Here is a 25,684-nt window from a genome sequence, read left to right as displayed (position 1 = left end):
ATAGTTCTGAGGGTATGCTGAATGAAAGGCCTGGCAGGACAACCAGTTTGCAAATATCATGATCAAATCTATCAGATTTATAAGTTTTAAATTAATAAGACATATTTAACAACAAAAAATTTCCTTGCGATACTATGCATTTTTGTGAAGGTGAATTTTTTTTGTTCCTTAATTCCAAAAGTTCCAATCTTTCCATAACCTAAAAAGGTTTTAAAAAAAAAATCTGAGAGGATATGAGTTTCTTGCAAAAATTATCAGTCTCATGTGAGATAAGATGATTTTGTCACAGTTCCTAAAATGACTAAAGCTACTCAGTAATGCTGTATTTAATGTGGCCTAGTGTATCATGAAATCTAAGAAATCTGGGTTTTATTTAGTCAACTAAGTAAGCAAATAACCATTGTTCTTACAAAGAGCTTTAAAAGCTGTTCAGTTATTCACACTAACATTTCCTAAAATTATGACAATAGTAAAATTAAAATTTAAAAACTGGTAATTTATGGTCAGGAATGACTATAGGACAAGTTTCATCTCAGCAAAGTCGAAAGCACTGAAGAATCAAAAGATGGTCAGTGGCTCCCAGGTCTTAAATAGAACCAATTTTCAAAGGGCACAGAAAAAGGTGCTGATTCAAACAAACATATTATTGAATCAATCTGCCGTGAGCCAGGAATCCAGCAGGAAAGCTCCGGACAGGTGAGGTACTACTGTGTAGGAAAGCTGGTCACTGCCCAGCATGACCCAAATAAAAGTAAAAGGTTAAGGATTACCTTGAGGTTTCAAATAAAATATTCCTACTAGAAATAATTAACACCTTTAAGCTACTGTAAATAAGTACTCTCCTTCTTACAAACCAGTGACACTTTACTGCCCTTTCTCCCAAACTGTGAGGATTGGTAAGAAAGCACCATTTCAAAATCGCTGTTTGGCCTCTGGTATTTTAGGGTCCTGTCCCTAAGCTGAAAGGCCCAGCACAACCATGGTTTTCACTACTTAATGCACCATCAGTACCTACTGACTCAACCTCAACCAGGGAAGCACCTGACTACAAGTAAGGTAATGGATTTCCTGCTGAACACCTCACCAACTGCCACTCCTTAAATAAGAATGAGAAAGGTAATTATTGGTCTTGTTAAGACAATAATTCCATGGACCAGCACAAAGATAGTGAATGCATTATTATCTTTCCAAATGTGTAAGAGACTAAACCTCCACCATTCCTGGTCACCCAAACCACCGTGCTTCAGTCAGTCAAGCTGCATTCTGAAACCTTCTTCCAACTAAACATAAGGTACTAATCTGCTATCACCATTTTCCAAAAAAAATTAAAAGCTTTCATTTCTATTTAGCTGCCACTTAAGATTTATAAAAGGTTCGTCTTCCCTCTCGTTCTCAACTCAAGTCCTCAACAGAGCATACTTGCTTCATCACAGGTTGCCAATTTTTGGTACGTTAAAAATCCCATCAAGTTGCACTTACATGATGTGACAATTAACTTTTAATGACGGATAAAAGAGGTAGATGCATAAAGTCATTCTGCATTCAATTACTGCACCTATCTAATAAAGGGAAGCTCCTCTATAAAGGTCAGAAAATTTCCTTCTTTAATCAGAACTCTAAAAGACGAACCTTGAAAATATGTTAAATTGGATGGGCCAAGGAATGTGTAACACAGAACCTTCTGTCAGTGCCCTGCACAAGTAAAGAAATGTCTCCATTATCTCATCTTTTGGTCTCATTTCTATTATGTTTATGATTTTTAAAATAATGATTTCATAAATAATTAGCACTTTATACTCAAGAACTGTATTTACAGATTTCTAAATTGGATGTGATGTCATAATATCTGATGTCTAAAGACATGATCTCCTCAGATATAACTGCCTGGAGGCAGCCGTGCACAACCCTAGGGGGCGCCACTTACATCACAGAGCACAGATCTACGTACTTACTAGGACAATTTCCTGCCAGAAGGCAGTATTACAGTGTCTTGTTCTAAGAAAATCAATACATTGTGACAATTTCCCAACATTTGGACTAGAGTATCCCAGGTAAAGGGTGCCTTTTTTCTAACTTTCTAACACAAAGAAGCAAAAGAGCTAGCAGCTTCTGGGACTACCTGGAAGGTCAGGGTGAGAGGATGGCCACTCCCCAAGGTGAACTCCAGGGAGCAAAGCTCTGATAAGGCATCACCAAGCTTCCTCCCTGAACTGCAGCAAGGTTAGAAACTCCCAAATGAAGCGTAAAAATACCAACCTTGAAAATGTCATCTAGGGTCCTGGCTCAGTAATGTTTAAGTCCACAAACATTTGCGTGGACTCAGTCAATTATAAGGTATGCGCACTATATTTCACTATAGCAGTTTCTTAACAAGGCCACCATGAGGCGTCCCAGTACACAAATCAGCTCAATCACTCACATCTAAATCTGTTAACGGTTTTACAAACTTTCTTTCTCCTAATCAACAGCTATGAGTAGTTTATACTTTCTTGGATAGAAGAAAATCTAACAGCCTTAGAATAACTTTAAAGGTCCTTTTGCTTAAGATTAGGATGAGCTGCTATTAAGGCTGGGATGGTTTTCCCAAGACCACACTGTAATAAACTTATGGCATTTGATAAACTGGCATGCCATTTAACAATGTGTTATTGTTTTGCAAATTCTTCCCGTTTTCAGGACACAGGGAGCTACCCCACAGCCATGTTGCAGTTTACTATCCTTAGCTAACAAAATTATGGTATACTACTAAATAAATTAGAAGTCAACTAGCAAAATAATAAAAGTATTTCAAAGTCAGTATGTCCAATACATTGCATATAGCTTTATGCTAACCACAAATCACATTTTAGTTCTTTAATCTTTTTTACCAGTATAAACAACCCACAAAGAAAAGTCACATATCCCTGCTGTGAAAGTGGCGCCATTGATGGAGTAAAAATATTTTCTACATCATTTTGGTGCTAAACAGATTTCTAAGTAGCAAAACACCAAAGCCAAAGTCTTACATTTAGGTTCCAGCTCTGCCACTCACATGGCCTGGGTCCTAGTCTTTTATCTGCACCTTGCTTCCTTCAAATTTCAAAATGATGGATTAGACTAGTCCAAGATCATTTACAATATTCCTTTTGGAACTAAAAATTCTATTATTCCCTCTGGATAGAAGTTATCTGAATTTTATAACTAAGTTATCTGAATTTTATAACTATTTCCTATGTGGTGCCACAGTGTTTACTTAAGAAAAAAAAACAAAACCTACAGGTAGTTCATCTTTTAGAATACTATTTAATAATACTAACTTTTTAAACTGGAGGCGTTTACCACATGGTTAGAATGACTCAAGAAATAGTTTTTTAGGACAGCCCGGTGGCTCAGCGGTTTAGTGTCTGCCTTCAGTTCAGGGAGTGATCCTGGAGACCTGGGATCGAGTCCGACGTCGGGCTCCCTGCAGGGAGCCTGCTTCTCCCTCTGCCTATGTCTGCCCCTGTGTGTGTGTGTGTGTGTCTCTCATGAATAAATAAATAAAATCTTAAAAAAAAAAAAAATAGTTTTTTAACAAGCAACTCTCTTTATGGGCAATCTGTGGGACAACGTAGGGACACAAATAGGGAAAAGGTACTTTTATCCTGAGCCAGAACCTCAGCGTTACAATTCAATAAGAGTCGAGACAGGTACACGGAACTGTAGAGTGGTACAAATGTCATGCAGGGAGCACAAGAGGCAGTGTGGCAGTCAGTGTAAGGGAATGAGTAGGAGCGTGGCCTCCTTAGACAGAATGAGCTGGAATGGAATGCCAGCTCCACCGCTTGCTTACCGGAAGAATGACCTTGGGCAAGCTGCCTAGCCTCTGAGACTCAATTCCCCCATCTAAAACGGAGATGATAATTCTTTCCTCACAGGCTGTTCCCAGGCAGAGAAGGACCAGTGCATTAAACCGCTGAAAACCTGAGAGTGGGGAGGAATTCCACCTCATTATCCTCTTGACTTTTATTTTCATACTCCACTTTAAATGAAAAGCCAAACTGAAGAAAAAAAAGTTCACAGTTTCTAACCCCTTCCTCTCTTCATATGCCTTCAATAATAAACACACGCTCTGGCTTCTCTTCAAAATACAATTCTTTAACAAACCTCTTCTTTAGCCATTAATACTACACCGTGTGCCAACGTTAGAAGTATTCAAATACAAATTATAAAAATTAAACGGAAGTAAAATGGACCTACAGAAATAAGTATTCTAAATAAACTGTTTGGGGTCAGACCTTAAATCTTTTCAGTAAAAATGTTCTGGAACTCCAATGCAATCATCTTTTATCGTCCTCCCATAGTAAAATAATTAGTAGGCTTCTTTACTCTTGGGGAACTGTGAGATAAGGCCTAACAAAAAAAACTTTCCTACGATGTAAAATATTAACTGAATAATTGATTGTGTAGTAATTTTTGAATAGAAAGATCTTCTCTTTTATATAGTTGGCAGCAGTGCTATATTGAATTCTGTAACTGGCCTGTGAAACATCCTTTTCTAGAGTGCCAAATTTAAATGCCTTTTAAAGTGAAAAAGAAAAAACCCTCAGCGCTTACCTTCATTTTTGAAAACACCAGTTGATATCAAATTATAATATGAATGTGTTCCAGAAAGGGGTGTAGCTCAGATATCTAGATACCAATTCATATTTTCCAACTAATTTTCATCATGATTTCAGAAATCCGTCTTGCAGGGAAAAAAAAAAAGTGGCCCCGATACATAATCCAAATCTCACTTAAGAATCCTACTATACACTTCAAAGCACATTCTTTGTCAGTGTGTGGTCCCTATGCATTTAATTTTCCATCATAAGCTGTAAAAAAGTTATGTCAAATGGATAGCCATTGCACATGAACGGAGAACACTTATTTAAATACACAAATTTAAGTACACCAGAAATTTAAGGCCCATTTCACTAATTAAGCAACAATACTGTCTATGCCACGGCTGTTCCATTTATTTACAGTAACTTATAAGGTTGAAAATATGTAAAAGGATAAAAAAACAAAACTTAGTTCAAAGAAAATAATTCTGCTCTGCACACTGGGCAGGTCTCTGGAGAACACTGGGTTCTGTTCTCAGGGGAGCCACTGCAATCGGAGTGTCCTGGGTCAAGCCACTTGACCCCTTGGCTGTTTCCTCATCTGCAAAATGGGGATAAGAATACCCTACTCTCCACCTCACAGCACAGTCCTGAAGAGAAATAAGATGTCAGTGAAACCACAGTGTAAACTCTAGACTGCAGTAACAAGTGCAAGACATATTTTACAGTTACTGTGCCTTTAAGGGTAACAGCCTTGCAATACAGAAAGATCTGATGACTTAATGAGGAAAAGGATGAGAGCAAAAAATTTTTAACTGTTGAAGCCTTTATTTGGAGCCCATGCTTCAAATGCAGGAGGGCCCTCTGAAGAAATTTTTACTCCGCACTAGGAAGCTGGGGAGACTGAACTGTTTTTGTAAGGGCAAAGGGGAACTTCCTATGTTTACTTGCAAGACATCAGAAATGGAAATTAGAGCACAGTAATTTATTAATTGTGCAGATGTAAAACTGCTTTAAATAAACATGTCCCAAATGAGATGAAGCGCTAAAAGGACCAGGGGGTATCTGCCTTGACTGGTGTTGGCTGAGCCACAGAAGGATGCCTTCACCTGGCCAGCTTCTAAAGGAAAGAGTTAATGCCGCAGCTTCTTCTTAAGGAGGAAATGTTTGCTCTCCCCACTCAGACAATGCTAAGTAAAATGCATAACAGGTTTGTTTTATGACCACAAAACTGGAATTTCTTTTTTTTAAAGAGTAAGTCTAAATCAGAAAATTCCAGAAAGAAGAGAGAAAAGCAAACGGCCTTGTTTTATTTACTTGTAAATGAATTCAGTACTAATTAGAATAGTATACATTAGGGTGATCCATGACACATCCCAGCTGATAAGGTAAATGCACACTCATCCCAGTGATGAGGTAAGAAGGAATACGACGAGAGCATCTAAGAAATAATTCTATCATAAACTCCGTTTTCTTCATTGATAATACGTCAGTAACATGTTAAAAATGACCTTTAAATAAACAACTAGATGTGATTTGGTAGTAGTGGTCACTAGAGCACACCTCTGTGCAGGCAACACTGCCAAGCCTTAAAAAAAACGTTATCTGTGTGTGAGGTATTCCCAGCATTGCTGGCTTTACTTCAATCAGGACAGGATTCCCTTTACAGGCCTCTGATCTTGATGCTGACCCATTCCTGTGGCCTCAGAGACTTCGATACCCAGCACATAGATAGTATAAAACAGAGCAATTCAATAAAAATTCATCACTTACCATGTTGTGGCCTAGGTGCCATGGGTACAAAGAGAAGAAAAATCCAGATTTTAATGCTTAGGAAGGTCACAGATTTTAAGATCAGAGGTCACCCAAGCCATTCCTCAAGAGTTTTTCTTACTAACACGGTGACCCCCTTCACGGGCTCTATCTTTCTGCCTATCTATAGCTTAGTCTGTCTCTATACTCTGTCCTGCTTTAAGGGGCACCTCCTGGAACTTAACCTTTTCATGCCAAGGAATCTAGAGCCTCTGCCATGCTGAGCCACACCCTGTCCAAACCTGTACCTGGGCAACTAATATGTATTTAGTCCCTACTATGTGGTAAGCACTTTTACAGGCACAGAAGATAGAGCACTGAACAGAAACTGTCTCTATTTTCACCAGATCCCTCATGCTGAACTAGACTGTCCTCATCCCTACCAACCAGCCTAACTGGCTGCCTATTCGTTCAAGAGTCTCCAACGAGCTCTACAAGGTTCAAGGCACTGGAATACAGAAATGAACAAAATCAAGAAGACCCTGATCTTACAGAACTTAACCTAAATGTGGGGTGATATTGCCCAATTTATTCAACAGTCTCCAAAGTAGGGTTCCTGAACTCCAAACGATGAGCAAGAGATCATCCACTGGAGTAGGTCAGAAAATATCAGAATTTTCCTTCATGTTCTATTTGTCTGATCTTTTTTATCTCTAAGCTATTTATATTTTTAAAATACATAATATATGAATAGCCCAGTAGATACATAATTTATAAATAAATGCACACGTATCAAGAATACATGCTCAAATTCTTTTACTGAGGGGAATAACATTTTAAGAGTCCACAGGCCACTGGCTTGCCTGATGACACGTTTGGAGTGAACTGTTTGGCCCAAGTGGGATGAGCCTGGGCTGTCCACTAGATTCATTTCTCTCTCTGATAGATTCAAAGAAGCATTTTTCAAGGATGTCTAAACATTCAGCTGCACAACCAAAGTTCAGGTCCATCCAGATTTCCTTTCCCTGAATTGCTCTATACTCTGCCATCCCCGTGTGTCATGCATATAACACCCTGCCTTGCCGTTCCATATCTGGAATACATATGCTTACTATACTAGAACCAACCTGAGGCCAGAGCCATTACCTTTTTATTCTGCAAACCTCAGAATGCCTACATATTATGGGTGCTCAATACGTGTCGCATAAAGTAATAACAATTCAATATATGGAGCCCAAAATTACCAAGCAGGTAAAGAACGATTATTTGCTTTACCAAAGAGTGATTTTCTTCACAAAATGATCTGTACTATACTCCATGCTTACTTCATAGATCACTGATTACTTAACATAGGGACTTGGGAACAGTAAAATTTGTTCAATCTGTAAAATCAGTAGCCACTGCTAATTGAAGATCAATTAGAAATACACACGAAGCATTCTGAGATGACAATTTATCAACTGAAATACACAGTTTTGAAAATCTGATGAAGTCAAAACTTTTCAAGGGAAACCTCTTTAATGAAGTTCCAATTATCCAAATTCTTAAGACCTATATTAGATTTTAAAACCATCTGGCTATATTTGAAATATATGTCAGGAATGACATTTACAGTCACATTAAAAAAATTTAAAGAAAAGGAAACTCACTTCCTAACAACTGATTCACGATCACAATTTCTTTTTTTTTTTTTTTAATTTTTATTTATTTATTTATGATAGTCACAGAGAGAGAGAGAGAGGCAGAGACACAGGCAGAGGGAGAAGCGGGCTCCATGCACCGGAAGCCCGATGTGGGATTCGATCCCGGGTCTCCAGGATCGCGCCCTGGGCCAAAGGCAGGCGCCGAACTGCTGCGCCACCCAGGGATCCCACGATCACAATTTCTTATGCAGTAAACTCATCACTGTATATGAGATCAGGTCCTCACACATACAACTCTGTCCCCACCTGTGATCCCATTCCTCAAAGACATTTCAAGCAATAAGAAACTTCTACATGGATTTGCATTATTCATATGCATAAATTATATGTGAAAAACTATCAAAATAAAACAAAATCCTTGGCTGGCATCAAATCGGAACATGTTCTCTGGGACTACAGCTGACCCTTGAATACAGGTTTGAATTGCACAGGTCCACTTACATACGGATTTTTTTTTATAGTACAGTACTGTAAATGTATTTTCTCAGCCTTAGGATTTTCTTAACATTTTCTTTTCTCTAGTTTACTTTATTATAAGAATACGGTAATACATATACAAAATGTACTAATCGTTAAAGTTATCAGTAAGGCTTCTGATCAACAGTGAGCTATCAGTAGTTTAAGTTTTGGAGTCAATAGTTATACTTGGAATCTGGTCTGCACAGGCATTAGTGCCATTAACCCTCTTGTTCAAGGGTCAACTATACTAAAACATGGCACCAAACGAGATGAGAACTCATATCCCTATACAAAACTTACAAAGAAGTTCATTATTACCACGAGGCCTGGTAAATAGTGAGATCCAAATAGTTGTAATTCTGTGATGCCAAACAGCCCAAAGATAGAAAACAGAAAAAAGACTCACAAGTTACTATTCTGTGAGTCTCTGTTCCCCTTTGCTGCTTTAATGTAAACATTAAGGTCATTATCAATGTTGTGAGCCTATGAAGAAATATTTTCCCAGATCAGCCTCTCCTTTATGATGTGGCTTATAAGTGCATTTTGTTTGTTATTAAAGCAGCCAGGGTTGGCATCTGGAACACTGTGCAGAATATTTCAGAAACAAAGTTTTCATCTAAACTGGACTGATACCCTGAAATGATCAGTTAAAAGAGAGCCACAAATAAAAATGGGTGAAAAACGCATGCAATTCTGAGGTGTAATAAACACAGAAGTCATGATTAAGAAGTGATACTGAAGGTTTGATCCAGTCAGAGGGGATTCCAAAGATCAGACCCAGATCACGAAGCATAAAAGGGGATCCAAAAAAGCCAAATTCTCGGGTACCCTCCAGGCCATGGTTTACTAAACCAAGACAGAAACTGCAGTTGTTAACACAGGTTGAAGACACACTGGCGGATCTGAAAACTGCTCGATGGGAAAACGAGGCATCATTTTTAATCTGTAATGTCTCATGGATAGAAAAGCACACTTTTATCTCTTTAGAGTCTCATTTTGTTTGCAGAGCTTAATACTCAGGCTACAGATCTTATTAATATACTCCTGACTAGTAAAGTAAGTCTTAGCTACAGGAGTTTGTAGTACTTTTATTGGCATATGTTTGGACTCCTAGTGCAGATGCCTAGTTCAAACTTAGTCCATTTTAGGTGCCTTTAACATGATATGGTACATGTGGAATCCTCAACCATTTCCTTTCACTTCAAAAGTGTTGTCATCACAGACTGTGACATTAATAGCAATAAACAAACAAAAAAAAAAACGAAAAATAAATTAAAAGGAATTCCAAAACACTCAACTGGCACTTAACTTTCTAATATAAATTGAAAGCTGTAACAGCTACAAGAAAAAGTCTGGGACCTTGAAAAACAGATCAAAAGACAAAATGATGCACTAATATTTGAGTAAAAATCAAACAAAGCCTAGAAGCCTGATTTTTAAAATCCACTCTAGTGCTTGGACCAAATTAGTTTCACAAGCTCCATGACAATTAGGACAAACATTGTAACAGTAAGAAGCTCCCCCCATATTTCAGTGTCCAGCTCCTATGCTGGAATCCGCCAGCTTTCAGGGTATTTGACTCTAGGACTGCTGTATGCTGCATCTGTTAGAACGATTAGCACAGAATAACTTATATGATAGATATTTACGTCTATTGGGCTTTTTCCAGCCAGTAGACTGCATGTGCTTTAACCTCAAAGGCTATTCCACATTCATCTCTATCTCCTCAAAGTACAGGTCAGCATCGACACACCATGGGCACCTGATCCATGAACAGTGAAGTCAACTGGTACTCAATCTGGCTAACTGAATCTCACCAACACTTGACCAAATTATTTAATATGCAAAATGTTCTCTGAACATGACCTAAGAAAGGAAGTAGAAAGAAAGGTGTCAAATGCCATAAAACCAACCTATTTGAATGAAAACAGTATAGAAGTATATGATGGGAGGAGGGGGATGAAAAACTAAAAATGGAAGCCCAACACTCTGATAAAGTATCATTCCCCTAAAACAATGAGCACAGTCTTAGTAAGATTATCATCCACAAAAATTACCTTGACAAAATAGATATGTTCTTTACATGTTTCGTGGAGCAGGGGAAAAGAAAAGCTATTAAAAAACAAAGAATGACAAACTTTTTGTCTTTTATATGGGAATGAGGCTCTGATTTTGCTCAATTTGCAAAGATAAAAGAATTTAATTTCAGATGAATAGGGCTCACAGTACTTTGTATTTCCTAAATCATTTGCTACTTGTATACAAATGTGTAATTTATAAAATTTCTTCTTAATCACAGCAGAAATAAGTTTCTTAGGTAAAAATAAAAGTACCCATAAGCCATTTCACGAAATGGTAACTTTTGACTAATTCTGTATCTAATTCATGTTTGATCATCAGATACTCTGAAATGAAGTCCATGAATCTGCTTAATTTTTCTACTCATGTTGAACTTACTTTCAAAGCAAATGTCAGAAAACTATTTTTTAACACTATCCCCATATTATATTGGTGAATTCCTTTAGTAAAATACATTCACCAAGTAAGTATTAAAAAGTACTGGAGTCTTACATCAGAGTCAGGATGGCTATTATCAAAAAGACATGAAATAACAAGTGTTGGTGAGGATGTGGAGAAAAAGGAACCCTCCCTGCACACTGCTGGTAGGAGCATAAACTGGTGCAGCCACTGTGGAAAACAGTATGGAGGATCCTCAAAAAAATTAAAAATAGAAATACCATATTATCCAGTAATTCTACTACTGGGTATTTACCTAAAGAAAACGAAAACACTAATTCAAGAAGATATATGCACCCCTAAGTTTACTGTATTATTTACATTAGCCAAGTTATAGAAGCAGCCCAAGTGTCCATCGTTAGGTAGGTGGTAAAGAAGATGTCACACGCACCACTACCACCACCAAATACTGGCCATGAAAAAGAATGAGATCTTGCCACTTGCAACAATATAGGTGGACCTAAAAGGCATTATGCTAAGTGAAGTAAGTCAGATAGAGAAAGAGAAATACCATGATTTTACTTATATGCAGAATTTTAAAAAAAGAAAAAAAAACCCAAAACACTAATGAACAAATGAAAAACCAGACTTAAATACAGAGAATAACCTGGTGGTTCCCAGATGGGAGCAGAATGGGAAAATGGGCTAAAAAGGTAAATGAAATTAATAGGTAAAAACTTCCAGTAATAAAATAACCAAGATGAAAAGTACAACACAGGAAATAGAGTCAATAATACTGTAATAATTTTATACAGTGACATACGATGACTACACTTATTGTGGTAAGCACTGAGTAATGCACAGAATTGTCAAATCACCCTGTTGTACATCTGAAACTAATACAACATCGTATGTCAACTATACTTCAATAACAAAAAAAGTATGTAAGGTATCTAATATAGATATATAGTCTATAAATTTACTAAAATAAAAAATACCAAAGTAAAAATGTCATAGAATATTCAGCTTGGAAAACTGAACTCCTCATTAAAGAACAAATGATTTCTACGGGTATACCAGCAGAATTAATAATAGTAAAAACAGTAACTGTTATTATTAGACATTTCTATAGTAGATACACCAACTAAAAAGAAAGTTCACTAAATGTCAATTTATAAACTAAGTGTGGAGCTGGCTTAGTCCTTGTGACCTCGCAGATGAGAACTGACAGCAGGCCCCAGTTTAGAGACTTTCTTACCTACCTATCTCCCGGAAGAACGATGGAGAACAGTGTTCCAACCCTACCACTTCAAAATGAAGATTTCTCTTTTGGGAGAAAGAAAAATTGGGAGGAATCCCTGGCTGAAAGCTGCCCCACACATTTCAGCTCTGACCTCTTAGAATGTGGACCTAAAGGCAGGGACATACAGAAGCAGCCCAGGAGACTGTGGCATAGTCTCTGGCTACCTGCGTGACCTCAGACAAGTTACTTAACCTGATACTTGGTTTCTTCGTCACTAAAATAGGGTTACCTCTGATCAGAAAGTTATTGTGAAAAACAAAGTAGTAAAAATCAAACTTGGGCATCCTAAGAAGGCCCTCAGTCCAAATGATCTTAGCCCCTTCCTCCCAAAGTACAACAGTATGTGGGAAACTCTTCTAAAATCTGCTTTCAACTTTCCCTTAAATATAAATGAACCCATGTAGTCACCCTATCACCCTAAAACACAAAAGTGACTGGATAAGGAGTTTACTTCAATTTATCTCATAATAATAACAAGTGATTTGTCTTACATAGTCTTGTGAAAGGCTCCTCATAATCCCTTCCTGATACTAGGGAACTCTGTAAGTCTCAAATTTGTACATTAACAACTTTATTACCTGGCTAGTGCTAATTACTAAAATAACTCAAAACTGTAAAGAAACATTTAAAATCAAATGATGGTAAAAGAAAATTCAATTCCATACTCATTCTCAAATATTTGTAGGCAGTATCACAGATCGCAAATGAGTGAATACACTAAAAGGCTGAGAGAAAAAAAGAGACAAATAGAAATCAGGGAGGACAGATAAAAGGAGAGGAGAGCCCACTGCCCTCTATCTTGAAAGCTAAGCAGGGTTGGGCCTGGTTAGTACTCGGATGGAAGAAGGGAAGAGAGGGAAGAAAAGACAGGGTAGGAAAGAGAAGGGAGAGGACCAGAAAGAAAAAAAAGTATGTAACTTCTGTAACTCCTAAGATAATCGGAATTTGACAGCTGGGTATAGAGAATTAATTTCTCATTTTGTTCCATGCTCTCCCACATTCCCTTTGCAGTCAATGAGAACTCTACACTTGGGTGAGCTTTGAGAGGTGCACCAAAAGCTGAAAAACAACTCTGCATTTTTTCAGATTAAAAGAATCGGCATTGTTAATAAGACTCCCTCTGAATTACTCAATCTGTGGCTTTCCCACACCAAAGGATATAGTTGTATCAATAAATGATTCCGGAAGAAAAACTTTCTTTAGCCATTAACCATTTCAGTCTATACTAAGTGAAGACTGATTTAAGTCTTAACCATAACAATAGATCAAGTACAGCTATTAAGTTAATTCCTAGTCTGTCATACATTCTCTTCCTCACATCACACTTTGTTTTTCTGTAATGACTTTATAAGAAAATAAAAGTACCAGGAGCACCTGGGTGGATCAGTGGTTGACCATCAGCCTTTGGCTCAGGTCATGATCCTGGGGTCCTGGGATTGAGTCCTGCAACGGGCTCCCCACAGGGAGCTTGCATCTCCCTCTGCCTAGGTCTCTGCCTCTCTCTGTGTGTCTCTCATAAATAAATAAATAAATTATTTAAAAAAAAAAAAAAAGTAGGGTGCCCAGCTGGCTCATTGGGTATAGTACATGACTCTTGATTTGGGATTGTGAGTTCGAGCCCCATGCTGGGCATAAAGATTACTTTAAAAAAAAAAAAAAAGGAAGGAAGGAAAGAACTTAGCATTTCTTAATCATTGAAAATAAAGGTATCTACAATCTCTATGAAACAATACAACCCAAAAACATTCTCACTTGACAGTAGGTTAAATTTGCAGAAAACATTTTCTATTTTTACTTTTCTGATAGAATGAAAGATATGCAAGTGGCAATATCATAAAGAATATGTAACCTCTTCATGAAACTCTAACAGTAAACTTTGTTCACCATTATATGAGAAACGGAGTTTCAAGTACGGATTTCAACGTGTCTATTTGTTTAATAAAGCAACTACAGGGGTGCCTGGGTGGCTCAGTCAGTTAAGCAACTACCTTTGGCTCAGGTACTGATGTCAGGGTCCTGGGAGGGCTTTCTGCTCAGTGGGGGGAGTCTGCTTCTCCCTCTCCCTCTGCCCCTGCCCCCGCTTGCGCATGCTCTCTCTCTCTGTTAATATAAATAAAATCTTCAAAAAATAATTTTAAAAACTAACAACTATAACAAAAACAAACAAAAAGGAATAATGATGTCAAAATGATATAGGAGGTTCAACTAACAGAGGTAGGGTGGGATGGGGCGGGGGAGGGATTAATCTTTCCTTACGTAGGAGGAGCCTTTCACTGCTCATCTTAGGAGGTACAAATGCTAACCACCATTTTGCTTACTTGACTTTATACCTCTGATGCCTTCCACCCTCATAACTGAAGCCTGGGAGTTTCAACAGACAGTGTGACTGAGTTAATATATAAGGTATCTTGTGAGGGTATCTTACATGATTCACCAGCTTGCAATGAACTCAACATGTTCAGATGATCGGTGATCAAAATCAGCAAAAGGATACTCGCTGAGTTAAATGGGTAGGAATACCAGGCAATTTCACTCCGTGGACTAAGAAAGTTAATACGACAGGATCACAGTCCCTTATCTGAAACCTCTAGGTCCAGGTATGCTTCAGATTTTTTCGAATCTTAAAGGTCAGATGGAGCATACAGCATATATTACGTAACATTCCTAGCTAGATCTAGGATAGCACCTCATAGCTAAATATACCAAATATATTACTATTTCTACAGCAAAATATGTGAATAATCTTTCTAAGTGGGCTTTGACACTACTTTAAACAAGCCCATGTCAGTTTGGGTCTGCCACCAAAAGAGCTTTGATTCCAAACTTCATTTTTCAGACATTTTTTAGATAAAGGGCTGTGAATGTACATCCAATACCACAACACATCAAGTATAAAGACATTTTCAAAATATATAGAGCTTCTTAACTTATTGGAGATAAAAAATTAAGATAAATTAGAATTTAGCAAAAAAGATGTTCCCAGCAAATACAATCCTAAAACTAGGAAACACAAGTTATACTTAATTTTAATTTATTCAAATAAATTAAATGACTATTGAGACTACTTAAAATATAAATGTCTATCTCAGAGGCAATGAGTATTTGAGTTAAGACAGGAATGTCTGAGAACCCTCATACTTAACAATCTTCCGTACTTCCTTTGCATTTGACCACATGTTGCATTTTCCCCAGCTTTTGGTTTTCACATTGTTTGAGATTTCAGGGATTTGGTGTATTTCCCATTCATCTTCTTAGCTTGTCCCTCTTTTTTATTTAAGTGCCTATTCTGTGCAATGTAATTTGTTACGCACTCCGGATGTAACGCTTCTCAATCTTCACGCCTTGACACAAGGCTAAGTTTTAATTGGTTGTGAGGAATGCCCACGTAATTAGTTACACACAAAGTACCACAGTTTATAAAGAATTTTACATGTTTGTTTATGGGTATATCCAAAGTTTTCATTACAGTAGCATCAGTCTCACTTATATTCTGATATATTTTCTTGATAGGGAAAGAAGTGGCTTTATCACACTGTGAACTACCTATAAACCCACCAGATAATTAATTGATCTATGTCTGTAACCGGGGAATTACAGTACCCTTTGCGTAAACAACAGTTACATGTGTCTTAGCAGAAGAAAGTTTGAGAACTCATGCTCTAAGACATTCCGCGATGGACCAAAGTCACCGGAAAGAATGCTCTGTGCCAACAACTAACCACTTTGCAATATGAAAAGAGCTACTCTCCTCTTCTGTGTTGTCTTTTTAAAGAGATCAGGAAATCATTCCCCAAATCTGAAGGGGCACCCTACTTAACTATGACACGCCTTGTTATTCATTTTTATCCTTTTATCCTGGTTATTATTATTTCCTTCTTCAATAATAAATGCTTACCTAACACCTCACATCCAGTTAAAAATGCACCAGTGTTTGATACCAGGGTTGAGAATTATAGTTGGCCCCTGAACAACATGGAACTGTGCAAGTCCTCTTATTCAAGGATAATTTACAGTACAATAGTAAAATGTATTTTCTCTTCCTTATGATTTTCCTAATAACATTTTCTTTTCTCTAGCTTCCTTCATTGTAATATAGTTTATAATACATATAACATACAAAATATGTGACTTTATGTTATCAGTAAGGCTTCTAGCCAACAGTAAGTTACTAGTAGTTAAGTTCTTGGGGAGTCAGAAGTTCTATGCAGATTTTTGACTGCACAGTAGGGAGGGGGGCTGTTGGCACCCCAATCCCTGTGTTGTTCAAGGGCCAACTGTACTTTAAAGGAAACAAAAATTAAAAGGCACAGGCTGATAGAGCATGCAACTCTTGATCTTGGGGTCATCAGTTCAAGTCCCACGATGGGGACAGAGTTTACTTTAAAAAAAAAAGAGGGGGGACACCTGGGTGGCTCAGCTATTGAGCGGCTGCCTTTGGCTTGGGGCGTGATCCTGGGGTCTTCGGATCGAGTCCCCCATGGGGCTCCCCACAGGGATCCTGCTTCTCCCTCTGCCTATGTCTCTGCCTCTCGCTCTGTGTCTCTCATGAATAAACAAAATCTTTAAAAATATAAATAAATACAATATTTTAAAAGATGTTTAAAAAATTAAAAGGCACAGCTTTGAGAAACTTCAAATTTAGTAGGACTTGTGATGAGGGGAGACAGAACCATTAGAACATATATATGGAGCGCTGACTGTGGATAAGGATCATTACGCACATCACTGTCTTGTGTGATTCTCATTCTGTTGCATTGTAAATATTTTTGCACATAATGATGGAAGTTTATTTTGTAGTGACATGCTTAAAGTCCCTCGTCAGTAAGCAAGAAGGGCAACAGTAGTGGAATCCAGGAATCTTTGGCTTCAAAGTCTCTGTTCCTTCTACTACACCTGCTACTCTCAGGGCAGAGGGTGACAAGGGCTCTTGTCACACTGAGGTACTGCCAACACGCTGACTGAAACACAGCCACAGATTGTTGAAGCTGGAAGAGACCTCGTCAAAGAACCTGAACCCCACATTCAGTGCATGACTCCTACTCACTCTTTAGCCATCTGTCCCCTACACCAGAGTTTCTTAAAGTATGTCAGAGTCACTTCAGAAACACTAAAGCCCTAGCTAAAACACAGATTCCTGGGCCCCACTTCAGTCTCACTAAATCAGCTTATCTGGATTTGGGACCTGAGGACCTCCATTTTTTTTTTTAAGATTTTATTTTTCAGTAATCGCTACACCCAACATGGACCTCAAATCTACAACCCTGAGATCAAGAGTAGCATGCTGCACTGACTGAGCCACCTAGGGATCCCTTGGGGGGGGGGGGGGGTCCATTTTTAACAAGTCCTCCAAGTTGGTGTTTTTTCAAACTCTAAATCATAAGATCGATTTAGAGAATAACACTGTGTTTTTTTAATAAAAGTTTGGAACACATTATATTTATAAAGATCAGACAGGAATAGAAAATACCAGAGGGCACTACTCTAGTACTATTTCGGCAAAACTTTTATTTCAGTTTTTATATATGAATTAGAATAGAAAAGGTATTTCTTACCATACATCTCAGCCAAAAACATTTAATATGGCACCCTCACACAATTTTTATCCTCATTTGTATTTATCCTTTGGAATAAGTTATCGATGTTTTATGTAATTACTCCCTTTACAAAAAAAAAACAACAACAAAAAAAAAAAAACAACATTCAACGTCCATTTTAGGATCCTAGTTATTCCATTCTAGGAACTTCCGTTTTATCCCCTGATCTCTTCACCTGAGGGCCATGTTTAACAGTTAGTTTAATTAATCAATATTTTACAGTATTTATTTTTCTAAGACTTCAAAAAATTCAACTCATTCTCATTTTTACTTCGTATTTTATACAACCTCCTCACGAGCTGTAGTTATTTCACTATCCAGATCATTGAACTGACTCACATATCTTAACTTATTAAAAGTTTATATTTTGGTAGATGTGCCAATGCTTCATGGTCTATATTCATCCCTTTAAGACTTTCATTCTCTTAATCTTTCATCTTCTCTGTATTTACATATACTTTTAGATAGAATTCGTTATTGGCTTGCCTGCTTTTGCATTTCCACTGTGTAACCTGTCCTTACTCCAGTTTTCATCTCATCTTTTTCTTTGAAAGAAAAAAAAAATGAAAACAATCTCTGTTAATACACGGGGATTTTCTGCATGTATCTTTACAGTTTTAAAATGATGTCGGCATTTCAAGAAACTGTAATTGCCTGCTAAGGGATAATATGAACATATATGAATGTTGAGAGCAGCTGTACTCAAAAAGTGCTTTCCTCAGGTATAACTTAATATATAGAAATCTCTACAATTCGACACAGTATGTGATGACTGCCCTTGAGGTAGTACAAACCCAGTGATTGAATTACAGTCACAGAATCTTCTAGCTAGAAGACCCTCATTCAATCTTTAGCCTTAGTCCTTACTACTTTCAGAGTAGTGTTTCTCAAAGTATAGCCTGAGGACCACCTGTATCCAATTTACCTGGGGCATGTGATAAAAACCAAACAGTAAAATTACAAAGTTTTTATGATTTGGGTTTGTTTTCATTTCATAGTGAGAGGAAGGAAGTTGACTAAAAATATAAAAAAGATATCACTCAGACCTATTTTAAAAGGTGCCCTCAGTAGTGAAATGTTAAAAAACCAGATGGACTTCAAACTGCAAGTTCAAGAAAAGTGTCTCTTCCTTAAGTTAAGCACTGCCTAAGATTAACTCTTAAAAATACAGGTGTACCACAATGGTGATGCAAAATGCCACAATTAATTACCTAAATTTAGTAACTTAGAACATTTAAATATCACAATTTTAAACACTTCTGCACTTTTTTATGACACTAATAATTTCAAGGATTTTCTTTGAAACAGCCGTGCCTATCATGAGGCTATTTTCAAAAGGTTTTTTTAGCAGGGTTGAACTGTGAAGTCTTTTTACTTCTATTAAAGATTTCTAATATAAAAGTAGTTGATACTCGTGCTAAGATACAGTTAAAAATATGGCCCTTGCTTTACCTGTGCTATGTGAAACGTAGGAAAATGTGAACCTTTAATATTTTGGCTTATGATTATTAATTGGAAATCATGTCTGTCATTTTACTGAAAAATACTTTATATTTTAGCTGCAGAGGAAGATTTTCGTGAATTGTGCCGCATTATTTTGAGGCTGTTCCTTCTTTATCTACATCCAAAAAGCCTTATCAATTACACAGCTACTTACAGCATAAGCAAACCATAATTACGTGTTCATCCTAGCTTTCACTCAAAGCTGTGTTCTTAATTCAATGTCTAAACAAATCTCCTCTGTTTCAATGGATTAAGTATAAAGATCAGATCTATAAGGTCAAAGGTGACATATACTTTCCAAGTTGTACAGAAGAGCTATCTCACGAACTCCTAAACCCAGAACTTTAATTTAGATATGAAGGAAGAGGAATCAAAAAAAAAAAAAAAAAAAGTGTCAAAATTGCAAGTTTTGTTAATATCTAAGTCTCTAGCGGAAGGAAGACTCTTTCTAAACCTGCTACAGTACCTCCAAAAGATGCAGCACTAAGAAACAACATATATGAACCTCCTCTTTTTAACAGCTAGCATCAATGTGAAATGCAAATTAGGACTTCAGTTTCAGAACTTAATAGAGATATGCAGAATAATAAAATGGGAAGTTTGGAAACTCTTGGCAATATAGAAGCAAAACCTCTATCTAAATTCTTATTTTGATAATTAAGCTTCAAATCAAATAAATATATTTTAGATGCAAATAACTGGTAATTCATTGTCAGGGTGACTTCTCTTAGATCACTACTACAAGTTTTACACTACAAAAACTACTCTCACTTCAAAGACCGAGACTGTTCTTGAAAATATTGTTTTAATGAAGCAGTTGTTTGATACCTCAAAGAAATGCAAGAGCTCATCAGATCGCTTTTATTCTGGAAATTACTGATTCCCATTTTAAATTTTGAATTGGTCAAATATACTTCCACGGGGAAAGAACATTAAAAGTTTGCTTTAGTGAACAAAATAATGCGCCTCACATGTATAAATGTGGTGTTCTTTAGTAAATCAGGAATGCATTTTGAATATTCTTGCCATATGTTCAAAAATGAAAAACTTCTCTTGCAAACAAGCTTTTAAAAAAAAATTTTTTTTTTTAAATTTTTTCAAAGACACGGAAATCCACAAACTTTGGTGTGCACTAAATCCATCTTACAGGACCATCTCATTCTGACCATTCCAATTGGACTGTTAGGTATGTGACGTATTAAGAGGTTCTCTTAACTATCTGAAATAATGTGATATTTACATTCCATGAAAGATGTTGGACACGGAATTTATAATCATCTAAGGTTCTCTGCAACATCAGAGTATGTTCTGCTACTATATGGAAACTACCAGAAAGGCCTGGTCCTCAATTTCTCTCATTTTTAAGACAAACTTTTAGTAACATGTATAATATCTTATTAGCAAGTCAGGCAACAAAACAGATCTTTACTTTTTTTTTTTTTTTTTTAATTGAGAACTGAGTTCAAGTCTATTTCCATTCACAAAATACAAACTCCATCTTCACTAAGGTAGTATTATCGAGTACCGCAACCGATACACACATTTAACTTATCAGCAACCTGGAATATCTGAGGTGTTCCTTACAGTGGAGGGGCATGTTGTAAGCTAATTTTCTGCAATTTGGGCTCAGCTTGCTGCTTTCAAAAGTTCTATAAACCCTCGCCCTAGACCGTTACTTCTCAAAAACTAACTTTACAGGCACTTGTAGTCCCACATGTTATTTTACCAATTTTTCCATTTGGGGGGCCTGCATGTGAAAACAGGCACTTAAGGGATTTCAGAGCTGCTGTTTATTGCATATACATGCTGTTAGAATATATCCAAGTTCTCTAAATGTGTACATTTTGAAGGAAATTATGATGAATTTGGAAACAGTGATTTGCCTTTGATATCAGGCTGGTACACTAAATACTAGATTTGCTATACTGTCCAGTCCACCCTTCCCCACCGCAAAAATAACTGTCACAAACAGCACAAGTTACCCAAGACAGAGCACCTAGGAAAGAGTAGGCAAATGTCAGTCACTATAATTAGAGAGGCATTCTAACACAATGCTTCCTTGGGTTTTTAATAATTCTCTCCACTCAGGCTACAATCTTTCTACAATATTATCTAGTATTAAATTTCCTAGGCCTTGAACTCCCTAAAATTTCATTATCAATTAAAATGACTATTTGAAAGTTTAAGTTTTCAAATGATACTTGCAGATAAATGCGAAGTAAACATCTAGACTACCTTAAAATAATAAATAACAGCAACTGAATTCTACAAAGGAAGACTCATAAATTGACTTCTACTGTGGGAAACTCAGTAAGACAAGATTTCTGGGGTGCTGTAACCCCAGTAAGCCATCTTCTTGTGTGAACAGTAAGGACCCTTCGGCCACTGCTAATAGCCATCCGGCTTCCCTGTAGGAAGAGTTTGCATACTTACCCAGGAAGGCAAATGGAAAGTACACAGGGAGGAAGATGAACTGCGGCAAAGCCTTTGTCATATGATAGTGACCTATAAAGTATCAAATAAGGTACATCATCAGTATGGTAGAGCTTTAAAATATAGAGTCCCAACTCCTGCAACACCTAAGAAGGAAGGTCCCCAAAAGCCAGGAGTCCAGCACCCCACCAACCCTTCCCCTCTCTCTGCCTCCCACCCCCACGCGCAAACTGTGCCTGCATTCAGGGAGCAGAGGCTGAGGGTAGCCCAGCTGGCATTCCAGGGTGCCTCCTGCACCCTCCTTCCCTACTCCCCGTATGTACAAAGCTGAAAGTTGATCCTTTTCTGCAAAACCCAAACCCCACACCGCGATCATTCATCAACTTGCACAAGTGATCGCCGCCCCCAGGACAAACAGACCAGTAACCAAATCATAGCAATCGACAGGCAGCCGGAGAGCCTCCCCTCCCCGGCCCTGCCCTCCCCTCCCCGGTGCACGGTGCACGGTGCACGGTGCACGGTGCACGGTGCACGGTGCACGGCGGCAGCAGCGGGTGCAGGTAGCGCAGCCCTCAGCCCTGCAGACCTGGGGCGGCCACAGCCGTCGCCCGAACGCCCGGCCCCAGTCGCAATCCCGAGACTGGAGCTCGGAACCGAGCCGGGAAACACAGTCGCCGGAGCCCGGGGAGCCCGGGGAGCCCGGGGCGGCAAGTGCAGGGCCACCGGGTCCCCGGGGTCGGGGTGGGGGGCGCTAGGAAGCCGAGGGGAGGAGGCGAGCGAGGGCTCCCACCCCGCCTTTGTTGCTGGTCACCATCAAGTTTGCATCTTAGTACAAAATGTCGATCTTAAAGGCTGACAAGACAGAGGCAGAGGCACAGGGAGAAAGAGAAAGGGAATAGAGTCCATCTTGCTTTGGGGAAGGGGGGGGAGGAAAATGAAGTACAAATCCCACACTCCCGGCGTAAAAGTCTGCGAAACACCTTTCCATAGCGGAGGAGCAACGAGTGGGGTGTCCCCGAGCCCGTGCCCGCTCGCACCCGCGGCGGCCTGGGCAGAGAACGCCTCCCTCTCCTCCTCTTCCTCCTGCTTCCCCCTCCTCCTCCTCCTCCTCCTCCTCCTCTCCTCCTCCTCCTCCTCCTCCTCCTCCTCCCGCGGGCCCCGGCGAAGATCCCGCCGCCGCCACCGCCGCTGCCTCCGCTGCCCCCCGGGGAGGCGCCGCCACTCCGAGCCCGGACCGCGCGTGGGGCGCGGCGCGCGTGGGGCCGGCGCGGGCGGGGGGCGCCGGGGACCCCCCTGCGGCCCCCGCCGCCCGCCGCCTGCAAAAGTCGCGCGAGCAGCGGCGGCGGCGCGCGGGAGAGGGGGCGCGCGTGGGGCCCCCACGCCGCGAGTGGGCAGCCCCGGGGACGGCGAGGGGAGCCCCTCCCCGCGTGGGCAAAGTACCCCCGGCGCCGGCAGCCCGGCGTCGGCGGCCTGGAGACCGGCGCTGGACGTGTCATTAGCAGGACGGGCAATGGTTTCAAAGCCCCAGGCCAATGACCATCAGCAGCGGCGGAGCTCGCCCCGTCCCCATCCCCCACAACCTCCACCCACCTTCCCCTCCGAGCCGCCCCCACCTCCACCCCACCTCGCGAAAACTTTTCTGCAAGATCCACCTGGGCTAATCCGTCCTCACACAGTTAAAATATCGCCCAGACCCTACACCCCGGGAGGGAGGGGGAATGCACGCTTTATTTTCCTTTCTACAGAAAGGAAAAGCAAAAAATAGCTTCTCTCTCCGTCTCTCCCTCTCTTCCCCCCCCCCCCCCCCTCTGTCGTACATGTTGTGTCTTAGCTTTTTTGCATCGTTTCGTTTTACCTTCCTCATTTAGCTTGAAATGATCGCGGCTATTTCATACAAGAAACGTGTTCCAGATTCCTGGGATTTAGGGTCCTTGTACATTACAGGGCTCGGGGTGGGTCTCAGTTACCGTTTAAGTTTCCTACGATACCGAGACATTTAAAAAATAATAATAATAAAGAAAAGAAAAGAAAAAGAAAGGAAGGAAGGAAGGAGAAAAAAAAATGATAATAAATTTCTGAGGGTGAGAGAGCGAGACGAGGTGGAGGAGGGAAAAAGAAAGCTCGAGTCTGATTTCTGTAATTTACTAGCGACCCGGATCGCAGCAAATAACAGTGTAACACGAGTGAGGCTCGCGAGGGCTGGGGAGCTCTTTCTGGAGGCATCGACCCCATCCCCGGATAAAGGATCTGCAAGTTTTCTGTCATCGCGACCATGCAATGCCATAACTTACCTTCGGAGAGCTGACTTTAGGCAGCCGAGGCCTTCCTCCTCCCTCCACCGCCACCCCCAGCCTCGCTCTCTCCACCTTAAACTTATTGACACAACATAATCCCACATTCAAGCAAAATCCTGACACAGCCTCCCTCCTCCTCTTCCCCCTCCTCTCCCTCTCTCCCTCTCTCTGCCCCCCCCCCCGCCTTTCCCTCCCTCTTCTCCCTCGCCCTCTTCCCCCCTCTCCCCTATTCTTCCTCCCGGCTCCTCGGGCGCTACAACAGCACTTTCTCCACTCGCCGCGCGTTCGGTTAGGGGTGGCGGCGGGGGCGGGCGGGGGGGCGCCGGGAGGGCGCCGACCCGCGGGGCCGGAACCCCGAATCCCAACTCTCCAGATGCACGAGCCCCGGGGCTGCTGTTCCCGGTCCGCGACGCACACGGAACGTTGCACGGATCCGCCGAGGGCTGCGGCTCCCCGTACCTCCCTCCCCTGCCCCGGCGCCCCAGGCCCCACCTCCCCCGGCAGCCGAGCCCAGGCGGGGATCCACGTACTTTCGCCGCGATGAAGTTTGGGGCTCCCCGGGCGGCCGCGAGCCTCCCGCCGGCGCGGGGGCCGGCTCTGTTGTTGTTTTCCTCGCGCTGCCCTGCCCGCGCCCCGGCCCCCGTGCCCCGCTCGGGCGGCGCTGCCCGTGCGCCGAGAGGTGCTGGCTGCAAACGCAGGCTGGCACCGGCTGGCCTACTGCTCCCGGCCGGCCCCCCGCCTCCCGCCCGCGGGCACTGCCCCCGCGCCCCCGCCGCCGCCCCCCCCCGCCGCCGGCCGCCGCGACCCCCGCCCGCGACCTCGCCCGCCCCAAAGTTTTGGCGGAGGGGGCAGAGTGCCCGGCGCGGCGCGGCGGCCGGCGGCGGCGGCGGGCGCGCGGGGCTCCCTCCGGCTTCCTCAAGTCCACCCTCCCGGCCGCCGCCGCCGCCGCCGCCGCCGCTCCTGCCGCGGAGTCCTCGGGGCTGCAGCCGGCGGCTCGCAAGTGAGTCGGGGAAACAGAAAGTGCGGGGAGACGGCCGGGGAGGGCCGGGGCGCGGGGCGCCTACCTCGCGGGCTCGCCGGGCGCGAGGGCGTGTGCGTGGCTCGCCCTCGGCGGCCAGTCGGGGCTCGGCTGTGGGAAAGTGCAGGGGAGCTCGCGGAGCCGCTCTGCCTCCGCTCCACTGAGCTGCTCCACATACAGCCCGGGAGCCCGGGGAGCCCGGCGCCGCTCAGCCTATATAAGGCGGCCTGCCATTGGTCGGCGGCCTGACGGACGGCCCGCGCGGCCAAACACAGCGCCCGTTACACCCAAACACACGCACACATACACACATTTCGCAGAGACACACAAAGATCATCACATTTTCTATTTTCTAATGTTCGGGACCTGTAGACAGTAGGAGAGGACAGGTAGAGAGGCCCAGCAGAGTGGGGCGACGGGGGAGAGCCCTGTCGGCACCAAGTTGCCAGGCTCCAAACTGGTGTCCTTTTGACTTGGGAGGGTTATAGTAATAAACTACAACTCCACTGGATATGGAAGTGAGGGGTTTTTTTTTTTTTTTTCTGTTTTTTCTTTTTTTTTTTTTTTTTTTTTTTTCCAGATCGCTGCCGTGTGGTGCCCCCACGG

The 25,684-nt window shown here is 41.2% G+C and overlaps 1 protein-coding gene across 11 annotated transcripts in view; it reads right to left on the bottom strand.

The window, feature by feature from the left end:
• BBX (BBX high mobility group box domain containing) overlaps positions 1 to 25,293 on the bottom strand; it is a 267,943-nt gene extending 242,650 nt beyond the window's left edge. For 4 of the 11 annotated variants that reach the window (XM_025990005.2, XM_025990009.2, XM_025990010.2 and 1 more), the window contains exons 1-2: positions 25,125 to 25,293; positions 21,767 to 21,838 (exon numbers count right to left, since the gene is read on the bottom strand). The gene's annotated coding sequence lies outside the window, so the exon portion shown is untranslated. Of the gene's footprint in view, positions 1 to 21,766; positions 21,839 to 22,746; positions 22,827 to 23,621; positions 24,431 to 24,590; positions 24,779 to 25,124 lie in introns of those variants that run through there. The other 7 variants (XM_025990008.2, XM_072722438.1, XM_072722421.1 and 4 more) reach the window with 6 other exon arrangements.
• Positions 25,294 to 25,684: the final 391 nt, after the last annotated feature.

The sequence above is a fragment of the Vulpes vulpes genome, chromosome 1 (genome assembly GCF_048418805.1).
Source record: "Vulpes vulpes isolate BD-2025 chromosome 1, VulVul3, whole genome shotgun sequence".
NCBI lineage: Eukaryota > Metazoa > Chordata > Mammalia > Carnivora > Canidae > Vulpes > Vulpes vulpes.
This window is presented reverse-complemented; position numbering and strand designations above follow the sequence as displayed.